The sequence below is a fragment of the Pinus tabuliformis genome, chromosome 7 (assembly GCF_031772625.1).
Source record: "Pinus tabuliformis cultivar Carrire ecotype Pingquan chromosome 7, CPIR1, whole genome shotgun sequence".
NCBI lineage: Eukaryota > Viridiplantae > Streptophyta > Pinopsida > Pinales > Pinaceae > Pinus > Pinus tabuliformis.
Genome location: NC_142293.1, coordinates 558,102,655 through 558,121,857, shown reverse-complemented (window position 1 = coordinate 558,121,857; position 19,203 = coordinate 558,102,655). Strand labels below are relative to the sequence as shown.

Here is a 19,203-nt window from a genome sequence, read left to right as displayed (position 1 = left end):
TCTTATCTAAGACACTTCAATTTCTTTCCTGTCTCAATCTCAACCAAAGCTTTCCATTTCTTAAAAGTATCAAATACATCAGATTTATTCTTAATACAATAAATCCAAGTTTTTCTATTTGCATCATCAATAAAGGTAACATAATAACGAGAGCCACCGAGAGATGATACCTGAGCAGGTCCCCATACATCTGTATGCACAAGCTCTAATTTTTCGCTCTTCTTTTCTTTCCCAACTCTAAGAAATCTGACTCTCTTCTTTTTTCCATAAATGAAATTTTCACATAAGTCCAAATCAACATTCTTCAAACCCGACAACAAATTCCTTGAGTGAAGAATCTTCATCCCCTTTTCACTCATGTGTCCGAGCCTATGATGCCATAATGCTGCATCTGCTCCTTTGGAAGTTAAAGCGTTAACAAAGTTAGAAATACCATTACATAAATACAATGTACCAACCTTTTCGCCTTTTGCTATTACCAGGGCTCCTTTGGTGACCTTCCAAGCTTTATCTGTGAAAGTTGTCACACAACCTTCACCGCCTAACTGCCCTGTTGAAATTAGATTTTTTTTTAGATCTGGAACATGCCTTACCTCCTTTAGTAGCCATTGGTTTTCATTCTGCTGTTTTACAAGAACCTTACCCATTCCAACAATTTTATAGGGTTTATTATCACCCAAACGAACTTGTCCAAAATCTCCTTGAACATAGTCATGAAAGTATTTCTTATCAGGTGTGGCATGGAATGAGGCCCCTGAATCTACCACCCAGGAATGAGTAATATTTTCGAAAGAAATAACCAAAGCATCTTGTAACACCTCACCTGTCACATTTGTTTCATGATTGTTTTCTTATTGTGCAACTCCTTCTTTTCCCTTTCAAGATCTACAGTCTTTCTTTAGGTGTCCTTTCTTTCCGCATTTTCAGCACACTATCCCCGATCTCGACTTGGATCTGCCTTTCCTTGATTTACTGCGATATCCTGAGCTATTTCCCCTTTCCATTTTTCTTCCCCTAGACTCTGCACTCAAAGAATTACCCGATGTCTCATCGGAGCTTTTCCTTCGCATTTCCTCACTAAGGATAGCACCCACAACATCATCAAACTTTAAAGTACTAGATCTAGAGATAGAGTTACTAATGGCCATTACTAAACCATTCCAACTTTTTGGCAATGAGCACAAGAATAACAGAGCTCTAACTTCATCTTCAAAGCTTACCCCTACAAAACTTAACTGACTTGTAACTATATTAAAATCATTTAAATGATCTGCAACAGATCCACCTTCCGACATCTTCATATTAAATAACCGTTTCATAAGAAATACCTTGTTTGAGGCCAAGGGTTTTTCATATAGTTTCGACAACGCCTGAATCAAACCCTCTGTCATTGTTTCCTTCGAAATGTTGAAGGCGACTGATGCAGCAAGGCACAACCGTATTGTTCCGAGTGCCTTTCTATCGAGAAGGTTCCATTCTTCATCTGTCATAGCCGTCGACTTCTTTGTTTTTCTGCTCAATGGTAGGTACATATCTTTCTGATACAGATAATCTTCCATCTGCATCTTCCATAGCGAGAAGTTTTGGCCGTTAAATTTCTCGACCCTAAACTTACCATCTTCCGCCATTGCTCCCACATGAACGAGGAACCCTTCTTTCCTACGAGTTTATCAGCCAAATAGACCTTCGGCTCCGATACCAGTTGTTAAAAAAATATATATTATGGAGCAATGGAACACATAAAATATTACAAAAATATAAACACAGAAAACACATAAAACAAGAGAGACATTTGGGCTACATCCACCTCGAACAACCAGTCCTTCCTTTCTATTATCTAGCAAAATGAAGAGACACAACCTATAGCAAATCCGCTGTAATATCCTCTGTTTTCTCTCACAGTCTCACCTCTCTATTTCTCGCTCAGAGAATACACATCTATATCACAGCCTCAAATACAATGCCCTCATACAAAGAGAGGGGTTGCCTTCTAGGGCAAAATACCCTAAACTAAACATAATTTCTACCATTAGATCATCCGCCTAATGAACGACCTAGATTGACTATAAATTACTATACTTTTACAAGGCAATTTTACATCTATTTTTGGCTTCGGGGCGCTGCCCCCAAACCCCCGTCAAGGACCGCTGGCCCTCGGACCCCCCAGCGGAGGGGGATCGGCCTCCCCAAAACCCCGCAGGGGGGACAAGTCCCCCTTGCACCCCCCGCGTGGAGGGGTGTACAAAATTCCTGGGGTATACATCTGGCTGAAACAAAAGACCTCTGAACAATCATGCTCCACACACAACATGCAATATTGTTTCGACATACTTCCTCTGGTTTAACCAGAGCTTCCTCTTTGTCCAATCTCTTTTAATTTCCATGCCCAAAATATAGTTCGCAGCACCAAAATATTTCATGTCGAATTTGGAGGAAAATTGGGTCTTCAAATCCTGGATAATTTCTTTGTCATTTCCAACCAATAACATATCATCCACATACAAGACCAAATAAATAACACGGTCACCAATTAATTTAAAATACACACAATGATGTGCTTTGCTTCTGGTGAAGCCAAGTCCTGGTATAAATGTATCAAATTTCTGATACCATATCCTTGGTGACTGTTTTAACCCATACAGAGACTTCTTTAACTTGCATACCAATTCTTTCTTACCCTTCACCGCAAAGCCTTCAGGTTGCTTCATGTATATTTCCTCTTCCAGATCCCCGTGAAGAAATGTTGTCTTCATATCCATCTGTTCTACCTCAAAATCAAAAGCAGCAACAACAGATAAAAGTAATCTAATAGAAGTTACCTTGGAAACAGGAGAAAAAATATCACCAAAATCAATTCCCACCACCTGGGAATAACCTTTTGCTACCAACTGGCTTTGTATTTCTCCACCTTTCCTTTTGCATTTGTCTTCTTCTTGAACACCCATTTGCTTCCAATGGGTTTCCTTCCAACCGACAACTCCACCAAATCCCAAGCCTCATTTTTGTACAAAGATGCCATTTCATCAACCATGGCCTCTTTCCAGAGTTTGCCATCCTCTGAATCTACTGCTTCCTTCACAGTTGTGGGATCATCGTCAGTAATAGATAAAGCAAAATTTGAACAGAAAGTAGATGGACTATACCTTTCTAGTTGCCTTCTTTCTCGAACTGATCTTCTCATAGCCGGAGTTTGTGGCTCTTCATCTTCTGATTCCTCCTCTGCTGTAGAGTATGATTCTTCCTCCTTTAGCTCAAACTCTATCTTCTCAGGCTCCTTTGGTTGGAATTCATGTTTAATAACATCTTTTACCTCCCTAAACACCACATCTCGGTTGTACACAACCTTCCTTGCTACTGGGTTCCAAAGCTTATAACCCTTTAAACCATCATTATACCCAATAAAGATGCACTTTTCAGATTTACTATCCAACTTGATTCATTTCTCTTTTGGAACATGTACATATGCATCACATCCAAATACCCTCAGATGTGAAAGAGAAGGTTTCGTACCAGTCCATACCTCTTGTGGAGTCTTATCCTCCAACGCTGATGAAGGTGACCTGTTGGCCAGGTAACATGCAGTATCCACCGCCTCTGCCCAGAATTCTTGTCTTAACTTGCCACCACTAAGCATGCTTCTTGCCCTTTCCATCAATGTCTTGTTCATTCTTTTTGCAACTCCATTTTGCTGAGGTGTATATGGAGTAGTCTTCTGCCGTGTTATACCACACTTCTTACAAAATTCTTCAAATTCCTTGCTACAAAACTCTCCACCATTATCTATCCTCATCACCTTGATCTTATTCTCTATCTAATTTTCCACCAGAGCCTTAAATTCTTTAAACCTGTCAAAGACTTCAGATTTCTTCTTAAGGAAATATATCCATGTATTCCTTGAAAAGTCATCTATAAATGATACATAGTACACAGACTTACCTAGTGATGGAACCTTCACAGGTCTAAACACATCACTGTGCACAAGCTCTAATATATGTTTCGCCCTCTTACTACCAGAGGGGAAACTCACCCTATTTTGTTTCCCATATACACAATTTTCACAAAAATCAAAATCTAGAGAGCTATTACTCATACCTTCTACCATACCTTTACCATGAAGTATTCGAAGGCCCTTCTCTCCAATATGTTAAAGCCTTTGATGCTACAACATGGTCTTCTCTCCAGTGACCACTAAATTTTCTGCTCCACTTTCAGGAACCACAGAACTGTTGCACCCATCAACAACTGTCCTACCTTGCAGCTTGTACAGAGTTCCAATCCAAACTCCCCGCATCAATACCAGTGCTCCTCGAACCATCTTGTAGGTATCCTTCTCGAACACTGTTTTTACACCTGCATCATCTAACTTGCTTACAGAAATCATATTTCTGGCCAATGCAGGAATATGCAGAACACCCGAAAGTGTTCTAACCCTTCCAACTTGCAACTTCAACTTTAATTTTCTACGACCAATGATTCTAGCCTTCCTGTCATCCCCCAAGAAGGCATCACCACCATCGTATTTCTCATACTCGTAGAATCACTCTCTATGGGGAGTGAAGTGAAAGGATGCACCTGAGTCAATCAACCATGCCTCATGATCTACATGTGTACCTGAAGAAGCCAAGTACACATCCCCACCTTCATCTGAGGTGGTTTTCGCCTCTGCAGAAGGAGCATCATCAGATCCCTTTCCTTTATCAGGAGCTTTAGATTTACAGTCCCTTTTGTAGTGCCCTTCCTTTCCGCATTTCTAGCACACCATCTTTACAGATTTTCCTGGAGATTTAGATCTTCCTCTAGATTTAGATCTCCCACTCGATGACTTATTTTTGCTTTTGTTCTGGGACCGTCCTCGTACAGACAAGGCATCACCATTCTGGCTCTCCATATTTTTCCGTCTCATCTCCTCCGTCAGCAAGGATGAGACTATTTCATCAAACTGCAAGGCAATTGCATTGCTACCTATTGTAATAACCAGAGTATCCCACGAATCTGGTAGAGAACACAACAAACTAATTCACTTATCTTCATCTGAAATTTTAATATCAACAGATGCTAGCTGACTTACCACAGTATTAAATGCATTCAGATGCTCTGTCACCGAGTCTCCATCTTTCATCCTCAGGTTATACAGCTTTTTCCATAGGAACAGTTTATTCACCAGAGACTTAGATTGGTACAAAGTCCCTAACTTGTCCCACAAAGCCTTCGCTGTAGCTTCCCCTGATACATTCGGCAATACTGAATCTGAGACACACTATCGTATTGTGCTTTTTGCCTTCCGATCCAACTTCTTCCATTCTTCATCGGACACTCCTGTTGGTTTAGTGCCCGGATCTACCATGATCCACTGATCTTTATCCACCAACAAATCCTCCATCTTGAGTTTTGACAACTCAAAACTCTGACCATTAAATTTCTCGATCTCTATCTTTCCACTACTCGCCATCTTATTTCACCACCAGAATTGATCTCGCAGATCTCCCATGAACAGGGTCTACCACAGGCCCGAGCGAAACCTCTCAGCAACAAAGGCGTCCCCTTGAAGCCAAAACAAATCTGATACCAAATGTAGGTTTTAAACCCGTACAGAAATTACTTGCATACGAATTCTAAAACACAGGAAATAAACAATAGCGAGAGAATAACACATAAAACACATATACACAGAGATTTTCCCCTGGATCCCAAAACCGGGACTATCAGCTTGATTTTTTATTATGTTCCTTTCAATGTTATAATACATATTTATACATGCCGAAGCATCCAATGCCATGGACCTAAAACCATCGCGTCCAAAACCATGGACTGAAAACCATCGCGTCCATAAACATGTGCGAAAAACATGCACAAAACCATAGGTGGGTCCGCCCAACCTATCATAGATTCCAAAACCAAAATTTTCCGGGGCGCTGCCTCGGACCCCATAAAGTGGGGTTATGGGTACCCCTCAAACCCCCTATGACCTCCCCCACTCTAACCCCCGGTTAACTACGTGGGCTAGTCGTGGAAAGAATATAACACAACCCAACACATTCTGACCAAGCAGGGGGAGCCGAAGACAATCTCAGAGGTATATTATGTTCCTATTCTCAAACATAATTTGTTAAGTGTTGGCCAATTGACACAGAAAGGATACAGAGTTATTTTTCAAGGTCAAGAAGTTGTTATATATGACAAGCCCCCAAGCAAGCAACTGATAGCAAAGGTGCAGATGACGAGGAACAGACTCTTTCCTCTAAGTTTGAATTACAGTGGTTAAGTGAGTTCTTTTACAGTTGCATGTTCTGATGATTACTGGTTATGGTATTTTCGATTTGGACACTTGCACTTTTCTGGTTTAAGATTTTTGCAACAGAAACAGATGGTCAGAGGATTACCTCCCATCAAAGAACCTACTAGTACTTGTGAGTGTTGCATCTTGGGAAAGCAACACTGTGAAAGTTTTCCAAAGGGAGTTGCATATAGAGAAAATCAACCTCTTGAGCTAGCGCATACAAACTTGTGTGAACCTATGAGGACACAGTCGATTGGTGGAAGTTGTTACTTCCTCACTTTCATTGATGACTACAATAGAAAAACTTGGGTTTACTTCTTGAAGCAGAAGTCTGAAACTTTTGCAGAGTTCAAAGAATTCAAAGCCTTACCAGAGAACCAAAGTGATCGACAGATCAAGGTATTGAGGTCAGACTATGGTGGAGAATATGACTCAAAGGCATTCCATGATTACTACAAACAACATGGAATCAGGATACAGTTTACAAACAGGTACACACCGCAACAGAATGGTGTAGCAGAGAGAAAGAACATGACAATTATGAACATGGTAAGAAGCATGTTGAAAGGAAGAAACTTGTCTAATGAGTATTGAGCAGAAGTAGTTGCATGTGCTATTTATGTGATCAATAGATCTCCTACAAAGAGTGTGATGAACAGAGTACCAGAACAAGCATGGTTAGATATGCCTTGCAATGCATCTCATCTCAGAGTATTTGGATGTGTAGCTTATGCACGTGTGCCTAAGGAGCGAAGAGGCAAATTTGATGATAAAAGTGAAAGTTGCATATTCACTAGTTATAGTGAGCAATCAAAAGCTTACAAATTGTATAACCCTGTCACAAAGAAGACCATAATTAGCAGAGATGTTGTGTTCAAATAACAAGAGTCGTGGAATGGAACTATAGACAAAATAGTTGATGCACAAGTGCCACTGATGGAAGAAGATGATGTAGCAGAAAAGGAGCAGCAAGAATCACAGGTGAAGACACCAAATAGAGACACACCAACAAGGACTCCAAGATTTTCAGAGCAACATGGATCCTCAAGTAGATCAACAGATCAAGATTCTCCCAGCAATCAATCAGGTGATGAATCAAGCAATGGTAAGAGAAATATGAGAAGTTTGAAAGATATTTATGATGATTTGGATGTTAGTTCAAATTTTGCATTGTTGTCATTCCAACCTTCTTCGTTTGAAGAAGCAATCAGAGATGAAAATTGGGTGCAAGCCATGGATGAAGAAATTGAAGCTATTGAAAAGAATGACACATGGGATTTGGTTGATTTACCAAAGGACAAAAATCTCATTGGTGTGAAGTGGGTGTACAAGACAAAGTTGAATAAGAAAGGTGAAATTGACAGATTTAAAGTAAGACTTGTAGCAAAAGGATTCTCGCAACAACCGGGAATAGATTTTGAGGAAAGGTTTGCTCCGGTAGCTAGATTGGATACTGTAAGAGCAGTTCTAGCCACAACAGCTCAAAACAAGTGGAAAGTATATCAGATGGGTGTGAAATCCGCCTTCTTGAATGGAATTCTAGAAGAAGAAAGCTATGTGCAGCAACCTCTAGGATATGAAGTTGAAAGTAACGAAGACAAATTTTACAGGTTGAAGAAAGCGCTCTATGGAATGAAACAAGCGCCTAGAGCTTGGTATAGCAGAATCGACAGCTACATGATCAAGAATGGATTTTGCAGAAGCAACATTGAGCCTACATTGTACACGAAGGTAAATGAGCATGGACATATTTTGATTGTTTTCTTATATGTTGATGACATGATTTTTACAGGTGATTTTGAGATAGATGAATTTAAAGCAGCCATGATGAAAGAATTTGAGATGACAAATCTTGGTCTCATGAAATATTTTCTTGGCATAGAAGTTGAGCAATCTGAAAAAGGAATTTTTATTTGTCAAAATAAATATGCCAAAGATTTGTTGAAAAGATTCAGGATGGAAAATTTCAAACTTGTCCCTACACCAGTTGCAACAGGTACAAAGTTAAGCAAGGATGATGAAGGATCAGATGTCAATCAAACTCTATTCAAAAGATTGGTTTGCAGCCTCATGTATCTCACAGCTACAAGACCAGATATCATGCAAGGAGTGAGTTTGATTTCCATATTTATGGAGACTCCAAAAGACACACATTGGAGTGCAGGAAAAAGAATTATGAGATACATAGCAGGAACTAGAGATTGTGGCATAATGTATGCAAGCACAGAAAAGAAGGATTTGATTGGATACACAGATAATGATTTTGCAGGCAATTTGGATGATAGGAAGAGCACTTCTGGTTATGTGTTCCACCTTGTTTCAGGCGTGATTTCAGGGGCATCTAAGAATCAGTGAATTGTGACACTTTCGTTAGCAGAAGCAGAATATGTAGCAACAACATCAACAACATGTCAAGCAGTGTGGTTCAGAAGAGCATTTGATGGACTGAAGCAGAAACAACAAGGATCAATAGTAATATATTATGACAACACCTTAGCGATTGCACTATCCAAGAATAGTGTGTTTCATCATAAGAGCAAGCATATTGATACTAGATATCACTTTATTAGAGAACTTGTGAGAAATGGAGAAGTTCACTTGAAACCTTGTAAATCTAGTGATCAATTGGCTGATATATTTACTAAGTCATTAGTACAAGATGTGTTTGAGTTTCATAGAAGAAACTTGGGTGTTGTAAGCCTAATTGAGACATAGACCAACATACATGTTTGAGTTGTCATGAGTCATGTTTTAGTTTAGTAGTCGTAATTGAGGGGGAGTGTTAAAATAAGATAATTACTCCTGCATGAGGAACATAGAGACTTAATTAACTGAGTGATTGAGTATTTGAGTGTTAGTCAAGTCAAGTTAAGTGATAGACGTGTGGTTTCATGTTGGTGAATGTTAAGGCGAGTTGTTAGTCAAAAAGGATAAATACCCTTCACCGGGTTCATTGTAATCATCCTGCTTTGTGTGATCAATAGAAGAGCCGAAACTCGTGTTTTATGTGTGAATTCATGTTTTGTCTCCTCCACCTTTCCAACAAATGACATATTTGGATATTCCATTTTTTGAACTTTAAATTGAGCCTTCATGCTGCTAATTTGTGGGTTTTGCAGAAACCCTAATGGAAAATAAATATTTGTGAAATTGAAAGGTGCACCCACACCACAGCCGCCCCAACACATGCATCACTGGAAGGAGTTATCACTGTTTTTTTTTTTTTAATTTACGTTTTATGTTGCAAGTGATAATTATCTTGAATATGGAAATGGTGTAACCACTGCTTTCCTCTTATTTTCTACAACGGAAGACTCAAATCGGTTTCCGAGTAGTGTTAAGAGAATAGAAGAGTAAAACCAACAACTTTTGGCACCATCTAGCAATCCAACCTGCGACACTGGTCAATCCTCATGCCAAGTAGTGTTAAGAGCATATAAGAATCGAACCCAAAATGTTTGGTACCATCTAGAAATCCAACACTAGTCCATCCTCATTAGCATGAATATAAAATAAAAGGTGAACGAGCATGAATAAAAGGTGGCCATTGCTCAGACCCACTAATACTCCCTAGTCGCCTTACGCTCTATGCCAATTACTTTCTCCTGGTTCTGTTCTTTCTTGTCCGCTTCCATGGCTGCCGAGCCTACAGTCCAATGTAGGTTGTGCTGGCAGAATTTGTTGGTTCTCTTGATGGAATGGCCCTACTTTTGGAAGCCAAATGATCTGATCACAACAAGAATATCCACAGATCCATGTCTCTAGTCATCGACCTATTCTTACTCTCACATGGATGGGACAAGGCCGACTGTTTTTTGGCGGCCGACAGCTACTATGATCCATGTTCGAAGCTCTTTCTGATGTTGGCACCCTTAGCTGCAGGTTTCATGACTTCACTAAGGAGATTAGGGGCCAATCAGAGCTCCGTCAGGCACTTTGGTAATCGACAAGTTCGTCTAATTTCTCTATCAATTGTCATTTTCAAAGAATTTATATTCAGCACTAAAATGTTTTTAAACGCAAAGGTAGGAATATTTAAATACTGATATATAATATTTAACATTTAGAATATTTTAGAATATATGGTAGGTACCTTTCAAAATTAGGAATTTGTAAATATCTATAAGTAATATTTAATATTTAAAACTAAATTTTAGTCATTTTTATTATTAAGGGACTTGATTGGCATTTCCTTTGACATAGTAGGCTTAAATTTTAATATTATCAAAAGGAGTTTTTCATCTATATTTTTTAAGAACTTTTAGGCTTCAAACAACATGATATCACTGTTAGGTTTTTTTGGAACCATAACAAAACTACAACATATTAACTTTTCCAACTCTTTGATTTTGAGAAAGCTGTCAAATTTTTTGAATTTGTAGGAAATGCTACCTGTTTTTGCTCACTGACCTAACTAACCTAAATGAATTTACACTTCTACTTCTTCAATTTGAAATGTTTACCTCACTTTGTTGAATAGTAGAAATAATGGACAAGGTTGATAATACATTATACAAGAATAGAGTATATGCCAGCTGTTGTCACCAAGTCAAACAATCTTTAAATTGATATTGTTTGCTAGATGAAGTGCCATTTTCCACTGTGACAAGCCAAACAATCTTTAAATTGATATTGTTTACTAGATGAAGTGCCATTTGCCAGTATGGACAAGATTGAAGGAAAAAACTAGGCATTAGCAGATTTGAAAGGTGCATAGATTGAAGTTCTCTTCCATGCTTGGACTCAAAACACTTGAGTTGAAGAGGACACGAATAAATAAAATATCCTTTCCTAATTGTGTTCGGTCCAACCTTAAACATTTTAACATTAATGATTGTGTCAAACTGATGGATGTTGAAGCATTGTCAACAACATTAATGTCACTAAATTTTTAATAGTTTTCAATATAACGACACATCTTTGTGGTCTCCCAAAACTCATTCATTACAATTTCCTCAAAACCCAAAGAATTAAATAAGGAATTGTATAAACTTTGTGGTCATTTAGTTATTCACCTACATGCTTTTTCATCAACCATCTTACTCCAACCAAATGCCGCAATAGAAAATTCCCTTCTACGAGTAAGCAATCAATGAAGTAGAAGGTTGCTCTTAGTAATCCAACAGATTTTGTGTTTTTTTAGCAAGAACATTAGCCTCATTCCTGATTGATGGAATCTAGCACGAGGACCCATTTTGTGGCTTGGGGAATGAGTCACTAGCTCCAAAACGATATTTATATAATATTTAATGTATTAAAAATAAAAGATTTTAAATGATCTTCCCAAATCTTCATTTTTTTTTTTACCTTTGCACCTTTACAGGGAATTGCTAATATTATTTAATATTAAATAATTACTATTCCTATATATCAACCACATTTATTAATGTGGTTGATTGATATAAATTTTATATCAACTACATTTACTAATGTGATTTTGTTGTTAAACTATTATAATAAAAATTAATATGAAAATAACATTTTAGAGAGCAAAAGTAAGAGACTGGGAAAAGCGTTATAGAAGTCAATGATAAAGGGCGGTGTAGAAAAATAGGACGATGGAATCGTAGTGTGGATATGTACTGCAATTTCCATGGAAATCTGATTATGGTTGACTGGAAGTCAATGATAATGCGCGGTGTTAAAAATTTGGACCAAAGAATTTGACTGAAATCTGATTCGACCGATGACTGCGTACACTGAGGGGTCACAATTTCAAAATGGTCAAGAAGCGCATGGAACGAATTCATGTGTTCACATGGAAACCCACCACTAAATATCTGTAAGTCACTACCATTCAGTATGGTAACTCATGTTTTTATTGGGATGCAGATTTTAAGAATTTGAATGGTAATTCATGTTAATATATGGTAGCTGATTTTAATAGGATTGCATGGAAGATTTTAAGAATTTTAAGAGATGATGTCTTTTTCTTTGAAGCATTGGACCAATGACTGCGTACACTGAGGGGTCACAACTTCAAAATGGTCCAGAAGCGCACGGAACGAATTCGTGTGTTCACATGGAAACCCACCACTAAATATCTGTAAGTCACTGCCATTCAGTATGGTAACTCATGTTTTTATTGGACTGCAGATTTTAAGAATTTGAATGCTAATTCATGTTAATATATGGTAGCTGATTTTAATAGGATTGCATGGAAGATTTTAAGAATTTTAAGAGAAGATGTCTTTTTCTTTGAAGCATTGGATTGATGACTGCGTACACAGAGGGGTCACAACTTCAAAATGGTCAAGAAGCGCACGGAACAAATTCATGTGTTCACATGGAAACCCACCACTAAATATCTGTAAGTCACTACCATTCAGTATGGTAACTCATGTTTTTATTGGAATGCAGATTTTAAGAATTTGAATGGTAATTCATGTTAATATATGGTAGCTGATTTTAATAGGATTGCATGGAAGATTTTAAGAATTTTAAGAGAAGATGTCTTTTTCTTTGAAGCATTGGACTGATGACTGCGTACACTGAGGGGTCACAACTTCAAAATGGTCAAGAAGCGCACGGAACGAATTCGTGTGTTCACATGGAAACCCACCACTAAATATCTGTAAGTCACTACCATTCAGTATGGTAACTCATGTTTTTATTGGAATGCAGATTTTAAGAATTTGAATGGTAATTCATGTTAATATATGGTAGCTGATTTTAATAGGATTGCATGGAAGATTTTAAGAATTTTAAGAGAAGATGTCTTTTTCTTTGAAGCATTCGACCGATGACTCCGTACACTGAGGGGTCACAACTTCAAAATGGTCAAGAAGCGCACGAAACGACTTTTATGGAGCTTGAACCTAAATTCGTGTCTTCACCTGGAAACCCACCACTGAATATGTATAACTCATTCCCCTTAAATATGGTAACTGATGTTTTAATCGGTAGCTGATTTAAATTGGATTGCAGATTTTAAGAGTTTGAATGGTAATTCATGTTAATATATGGTAGCTGATTTTAATGGGATTGCATTGCAGAATTTAAGAATTTATTAACTCAGGTTAAAATATTTTTAAAATTTATAATATAAATTGGTATTTGGAATCGATTTATAAGTAGTTTCATCGATACTACCGGGAAAGCTAGCCCTACATAGTAGTCATCTACCTGGAAACCTGAAGATTACGTAGCAATTTATGAAACAGCCTCTTCCGCGAATTTCATTTTTCCTTTAAAACGGCTGCTTCCGCCTTCAATTGGAGGCCGTGCTCGTTCTCTCACATTGCATTCTCTCTTCAACTCCACACAATCAAAACCCCTCTCTCCATACGCTCTCACCATGATTCAATCGGCCCACGTCTCTTTATCTCACGCTCCGCAGTTTCGTGCAACAAATCCCAGCCATATTCTGGCTGCTACTTCTGGTGACTGCATTCTCTTCACTATGAAACCGACACTGCCGAAGGCTCTCGTCTGCACGCCATATGTAAATCTATGTGAACCCTCCGATCTACTTTCATTCGTAAAACAGAAGCAGTGGTCTCCTGTTCTCGTACGGGCAGTGGAGAAACCCCAACAGAATGTGCACAACTCTGGTGTTCGTAAGACCGCCCAGTCACCTGATTTGTCTCTCGATATCAAGGTCGTCGACAGGCCGATTGCCCGGTCGATCATCCCCGACGACCACGAAAATTTTGGGACCCTTGATCCCGTGCAGGAAATTCTCCCGCTCTCGCCCAAAGAATCCCTCGGCCAGGAGAACTGGCGACAGTATCAGGGATCAGAAAATTGGGCAGGGCTTGTGGGTGATCGATTGCATCCGAATCTGAGACAAGAAATCGTGAGATATGGCGAGTTTGCGCAGGCCACCTACGACGCATTCGACTTTGAGCCCCATTCTAAATACTACGGAAGTTGCCGATACAGGCCAGACAAGATGTTCCACAAGGTGGGGCTACACAACACAGGTTACAACGTCACCAAGTATCTCTTTTCCATGTCGGACATTCACCTCCCTAATGGTTCGGCTGCCCATCTTCCATGGACGACAATACATGGAGCAGGGACTCCAACTGGATTGGATACGTTGTGGTGAGCACACGAGGAGGTGAGGCGCGTGGCGAGGCGAGACATCATGGTGGTCTGGAGGGGGACTGTGACGCAGCTTGAGTGGATGGAGGATTTTCAGGATATTCTCCATCCCCTGGGAGAGGTGGGGAGCTTGCACGAGAATTCATCAGTGAAGGTGGAGCGAGGGTTTCTGAGCATATATACCTCAAAGGACCACAACACGAGATACAACAATCTCAGCGCGTCCGAGCAGGCAATGAAGGAGCTCGACCGCCTGGTGGATGTGTATACTCAGAAAGGAGAAGACGTGAGTATCACGATGACCAGCCACAGCCTCGGTGGTGCCCTCGCTCTGCTCAATGCTTACGAGGACGCAGCTAAGGGCTTCAATTCGCACAAAGTTGATCCCAACAGGAACGTCCTTGTGACTATGTTCTCTTTCGGAGCTCCGAGAGTGGGCAACTGGGCTTTCAAAGACAGATTGGAGGCGATGGGGGTGAAGGTTCTGCGCGTGGTGCGAAAACAGGACATGGTCCCCAAGATGCCCAGGATCATCTTCAACGAAGGGATGGAAAAATTCGAGCGACTGATGAAGCCGTTGCTTGACCGTTTCCCGTGGACATACGGTCACGTTGGAGTGGAACTCAAGTTGGATCATCGACGTTCGCGTTTTCTGAAACAAAATCTCGACCCTACAGAGTATCACAACTTGGAGGGATATCTTCATTTGTTGGATGGGTTCGACAGCTCGTGCGCCCCATTCCGAGGGGATGCCAAACGAGACGTGGCGTTGGTGAACAAGGCCTCCGACATGCTGAGGCCGAAGCAAATGGTGCCGGGAAAGTGGTACCAATTGGAGAACAAGGGACTCGTCCGCAACTCGTATGGAAAATGGGTGCAGCCTGAACGAGATCCCGAGGATATCCCATCTCCTAACCACGTACTAGTGCAACAGTCTCTGTGTTTAGTGTAAGGTAATCTAAAAGGATGATCATTGCTTTTTAAGGATCTGTTTATGTTTTATATATGTCCATAGTACCAGCTGAGAAATGTCAAAATAATAATGTTCTATGAAGGGTCCTGTAAGGAATCATAGTTGTGTGTATGGGAGATATATAATTTGTCAGTTCTGTTGAACATATAAAAACCAGTCACAAAGTTCCTACTGATAATCCAGAGTCAAATAAAAACATGTAAATTGCTTTGAAGAAAAACTGACTTTATTAGATTGTTCCGAGAATTGGTGATCCTTTTGTTTAAAGAGCTTTGCTGTGCCTTTGTCCATTCTAATTTGTTCTTACACAATTCATGGTGCTGAAAACTGATATGAGTGAAATGCTATGTATCCTGTGGGATCTACCCCCCTGCACTTTGATTGGTATCATTTGCCAACACAATTGTCCTCCTTGTCCCAACATTTCCTTCTCGGCAGTTTCCAAAACTACGTGTTAGGTTCCTCGTCACCCTCTATGTTTCGGGCTTACCTAGATAGCAGGCCCCGTTCCATCTCCTCATTGGACTAATGTTTGTCCGTTCTTTTCTTCCACCACCGCTGGTCCACGACATCCTAACAATGTCGCTCACAACAACACTTTATTTCTCCTTGCGACAGATTCGAGTTGATCTAGCTGTGGGATCGATTTCGTCCAAGAGTATCATTGTTGTGCTTGCATGGATGGCCTACATGGTTAGCCCACATCATCCCATTAAGTCCCTCCGAGCACACTCTAAAGAGCACCACTTACCAACTGTCGGGACTCTTCCACCAGGCTTTCATGGAAGGTGGGGCCATATGACTTCCCTTCCCATTGGCTTGTCTTCCACTCATGTCTACCACTGCAGCCAATTCCACGAGTGTATTGTTGCATGGCATAACCTACATCATCCTACTAGCTTACCTTACAAGCGGTTGCGAATGACTTCTCTCTTTGTTATTCTGGAATAAACCCATCAGGATGACTCAACATGTGGGACAAATCCTAACCAATAGCATCACAACATTAAGGTGGGTCCTACCATGCAACCGCTTTTGTCATCCCGCTGGGTCTTACCCAATGCCTTCAAATCTTTCGTACTAACAATCCTCTGGGTGAACCTTAGCAGATTGACGTGGTATACAAGCTAGTCCTTGACCAATGGTGTTACAACCCTGAAACAAACCCTGCCACGTACACCTCTGACATCATCCTGCCAATCCTTGCCCGACATTTTCCATTGCGTCCTCTTCTCATTTTTATGGGCTATGCGTATGGGCTTACGTGGGTTATGGGCCAACCCATCCACTAATAACAACACTATCAGGTACATGTCATGTGTCGCGTCATCCCTGCGTCTCTATCCCAACACTCCTTAGCTTGTGCTTTTAGAAAAGTTCCAGGAATGAACCTCGAGGGTCCCACCTCCAGACCACGTTGGATTGTCTTTCGACCAATCACAGGAAGTCCAGGATGGCATGTCAGGCAACAGATCCTATTGACATCATCCTGATTTTTCATATTATCAAACAACACACCCTTTCAGGTTTTCTTTTGGCCACGTCCTCACTTCTTCATCCAATCACCTTCGAGGGAAAAATATGGCGCGTCAATGAGGTGTCTCCAAATTTAGGGTGCATAACAACGAAGGGATCATGTTTCTTGATCCTCCCTCTTAAGCACAAGACTCGATCCCTTCACACTACAATCAGTCTCATTTCGATCTTAGCCATGGCTCGGCTAGAGGACCTCGGTCCTGCGTTATGTAACAAATCAAAGAAGGATCTAAGTGATCACTCCACAGAAAAACTCTATCACTGTATAAGCCTTCTCCAATTAATCTACCTGGTTGTGACTCTTCCTCAGAGGTTGGGTAGACCTTCAGATATTATTTTTCGAAACTTCGATGCTCTGCTAACAACGAACTAATGCACTTCATGGTGTTTACCCTCTTGAGGTTGGGTGTTAGATGCACTAAGATATTTCTAGCCCGTGGGTCTTCCCTACCCTCGGGTAGGGAATTCCTCGCATGGTGATGTAGGTGATCATGTGTCCATTACCTACCATGGGCTTGGAGCAATATTCCAAGAAGTTTCCGCTTCACCTACCACACGAGGGTAGGGAATTCTTCGCATGGTGATGTAGGTGATCATGTGTCCATTACCTACCATGGGCTTGGAGCAATATTCCAAGAAGTTTCCGCTTCACCTACCACACGTCGCTAATTCCAAAATACATGTTGGCCCTACAGGCTACTCCTTAGCATTGCTCAAAGGTTTCCAGGGCATTTGGCTATTTGCAAGGCCCTGTAACCCTTAATTCCAAAGTCTTTGTGGTGATAATGGAGGTTGTTGCAAATGCAAGGTTAGAGGCCATTTGAGTATGGTTGTAGGAGATTTAAGTAAAGTTGCAAAGCTTGACTAGCCTTAGGGAACTTCCCCTATCATTCATACACTGCTTGCCTATCAACACAACAACTTGTAAGAAATTTCCTCAAATGTATACAATCACCGACTCTCACCAACATAGGGTCTTTTATGTAAGTTGTACATTAATAAAAGGGTCTCAGAAACTGCTACATTTAATAGTTTAATTCAAGCTTGATTATGGCCTCAAATGTATCATTAAGATCACTCAATTTCACTATTGTATTATTTTCTAAGCACGGTTAAACATATCATGAATTTATTTCTCTTCCATTACTATGTCATTCGAAGCACAGACAAGTGTTTTATTCAGAGTAAGGGTCAACCTCGGCCCCATAGATTAGGCATTACTGTTATGAGGTTCATTTCATGTCTTAACATCAGATACTCTATGGTTGCCATCACTTAGGCTATTGAACACATTTTCTTTCAAGTTCAAGCACTAGCATACATACATACACACACATATATTCAACATACATATAAGGAGAATACCCTCTCCAAGTTGCACCATATGTATACACATAAACAACACAATAGAAGTCCTTGTTTTCTAGAACCATTATAAACAACAATACAACATAACCTATTTAAATGCAAGCAACATTTACAAATATGTATATTTAAGTCTACAGGGAAACTCAGTTTGGGACAATGACTCTCCACCCAACCATAGACAGTTGCAACCACTGTTACTTGCAGATGCCATCCCCGAGTAAGATTCCAGAGTCTAAGGGGGAAATTCTTACTTTCGGGACCACACACAAGTTGTCAGATAAGTCAAGTACTCCAAAGGACCTCTTACCTCAAGCCCAATAGTTGTTTACTTCTTTCTTTCCTGCATAGGGAGTCCAGACGTCCCAACCTCACCCCCAAGTGCATGTACAATGATTCACCCCCTCTTAGGGAGTCCAAAATCCACTGTACCAATCAGAGCAGTAACCAAAGACTGTGATCAATCCTATGCTTATTTCAACTTTAGGATGGTCTCCTTCCAAGCTATTACAAGGGTCTAGAGTGGTTATTTTAACCCATAGCCTATAGGGGACCCAAGCTATTATAGGGCCCCATAGATTTCACCCCACCCATAACCTCTAGGGACCCAAGCTGTTATAGGGCTTTAGAGACCTCTTTTCTCAACCCACAACCTCTAGGGACCCAATTTGTCATAGGGTTCCGAGGATCCTATCTCAACCCACACCCTCTAGGGACCCCAAGCTGTTCTAGGGCTCCAAAGACTAGCACTCAACCCACAGCCTCCAGGGACAAAGAACCGATCCCCTTCTCTTCCCTTCTCTTCTCTTCTCTTCAGACTTTATGTTGCAATTTTTTGTTGAAGGCTTGGTTCCCAGTGATCTTCTTAGTCTCCTTCTAAGAAAAGGTCTTTTTTCTCCTCTTCCAAGAAATCAAATGGGCCTTTGTTCCTTGTTACACTTGCTTAAATGCCTTCCGATTGTTGTTTGAAGGCTTCCCCTTCTCGTATCCTCCTCCCGTGTGT

The 19,203-nt window shown here is 40.4% G+C and overlaps 1 pseudogene; it reads left to right on the top strand.

The window, feature by feature from the left end:
• The window catches only part of LOC149248599 (phospholipase A1-Igamma1, chloroplastic pseudogene), a 38,658-nt pseudogene extending 23,380 nt beyond the window's left edge, over nucleotides 1–15,278 (top strand).
• Nucleotides 15,279–19,203: the final 3,925 nt, after the last annotated feature.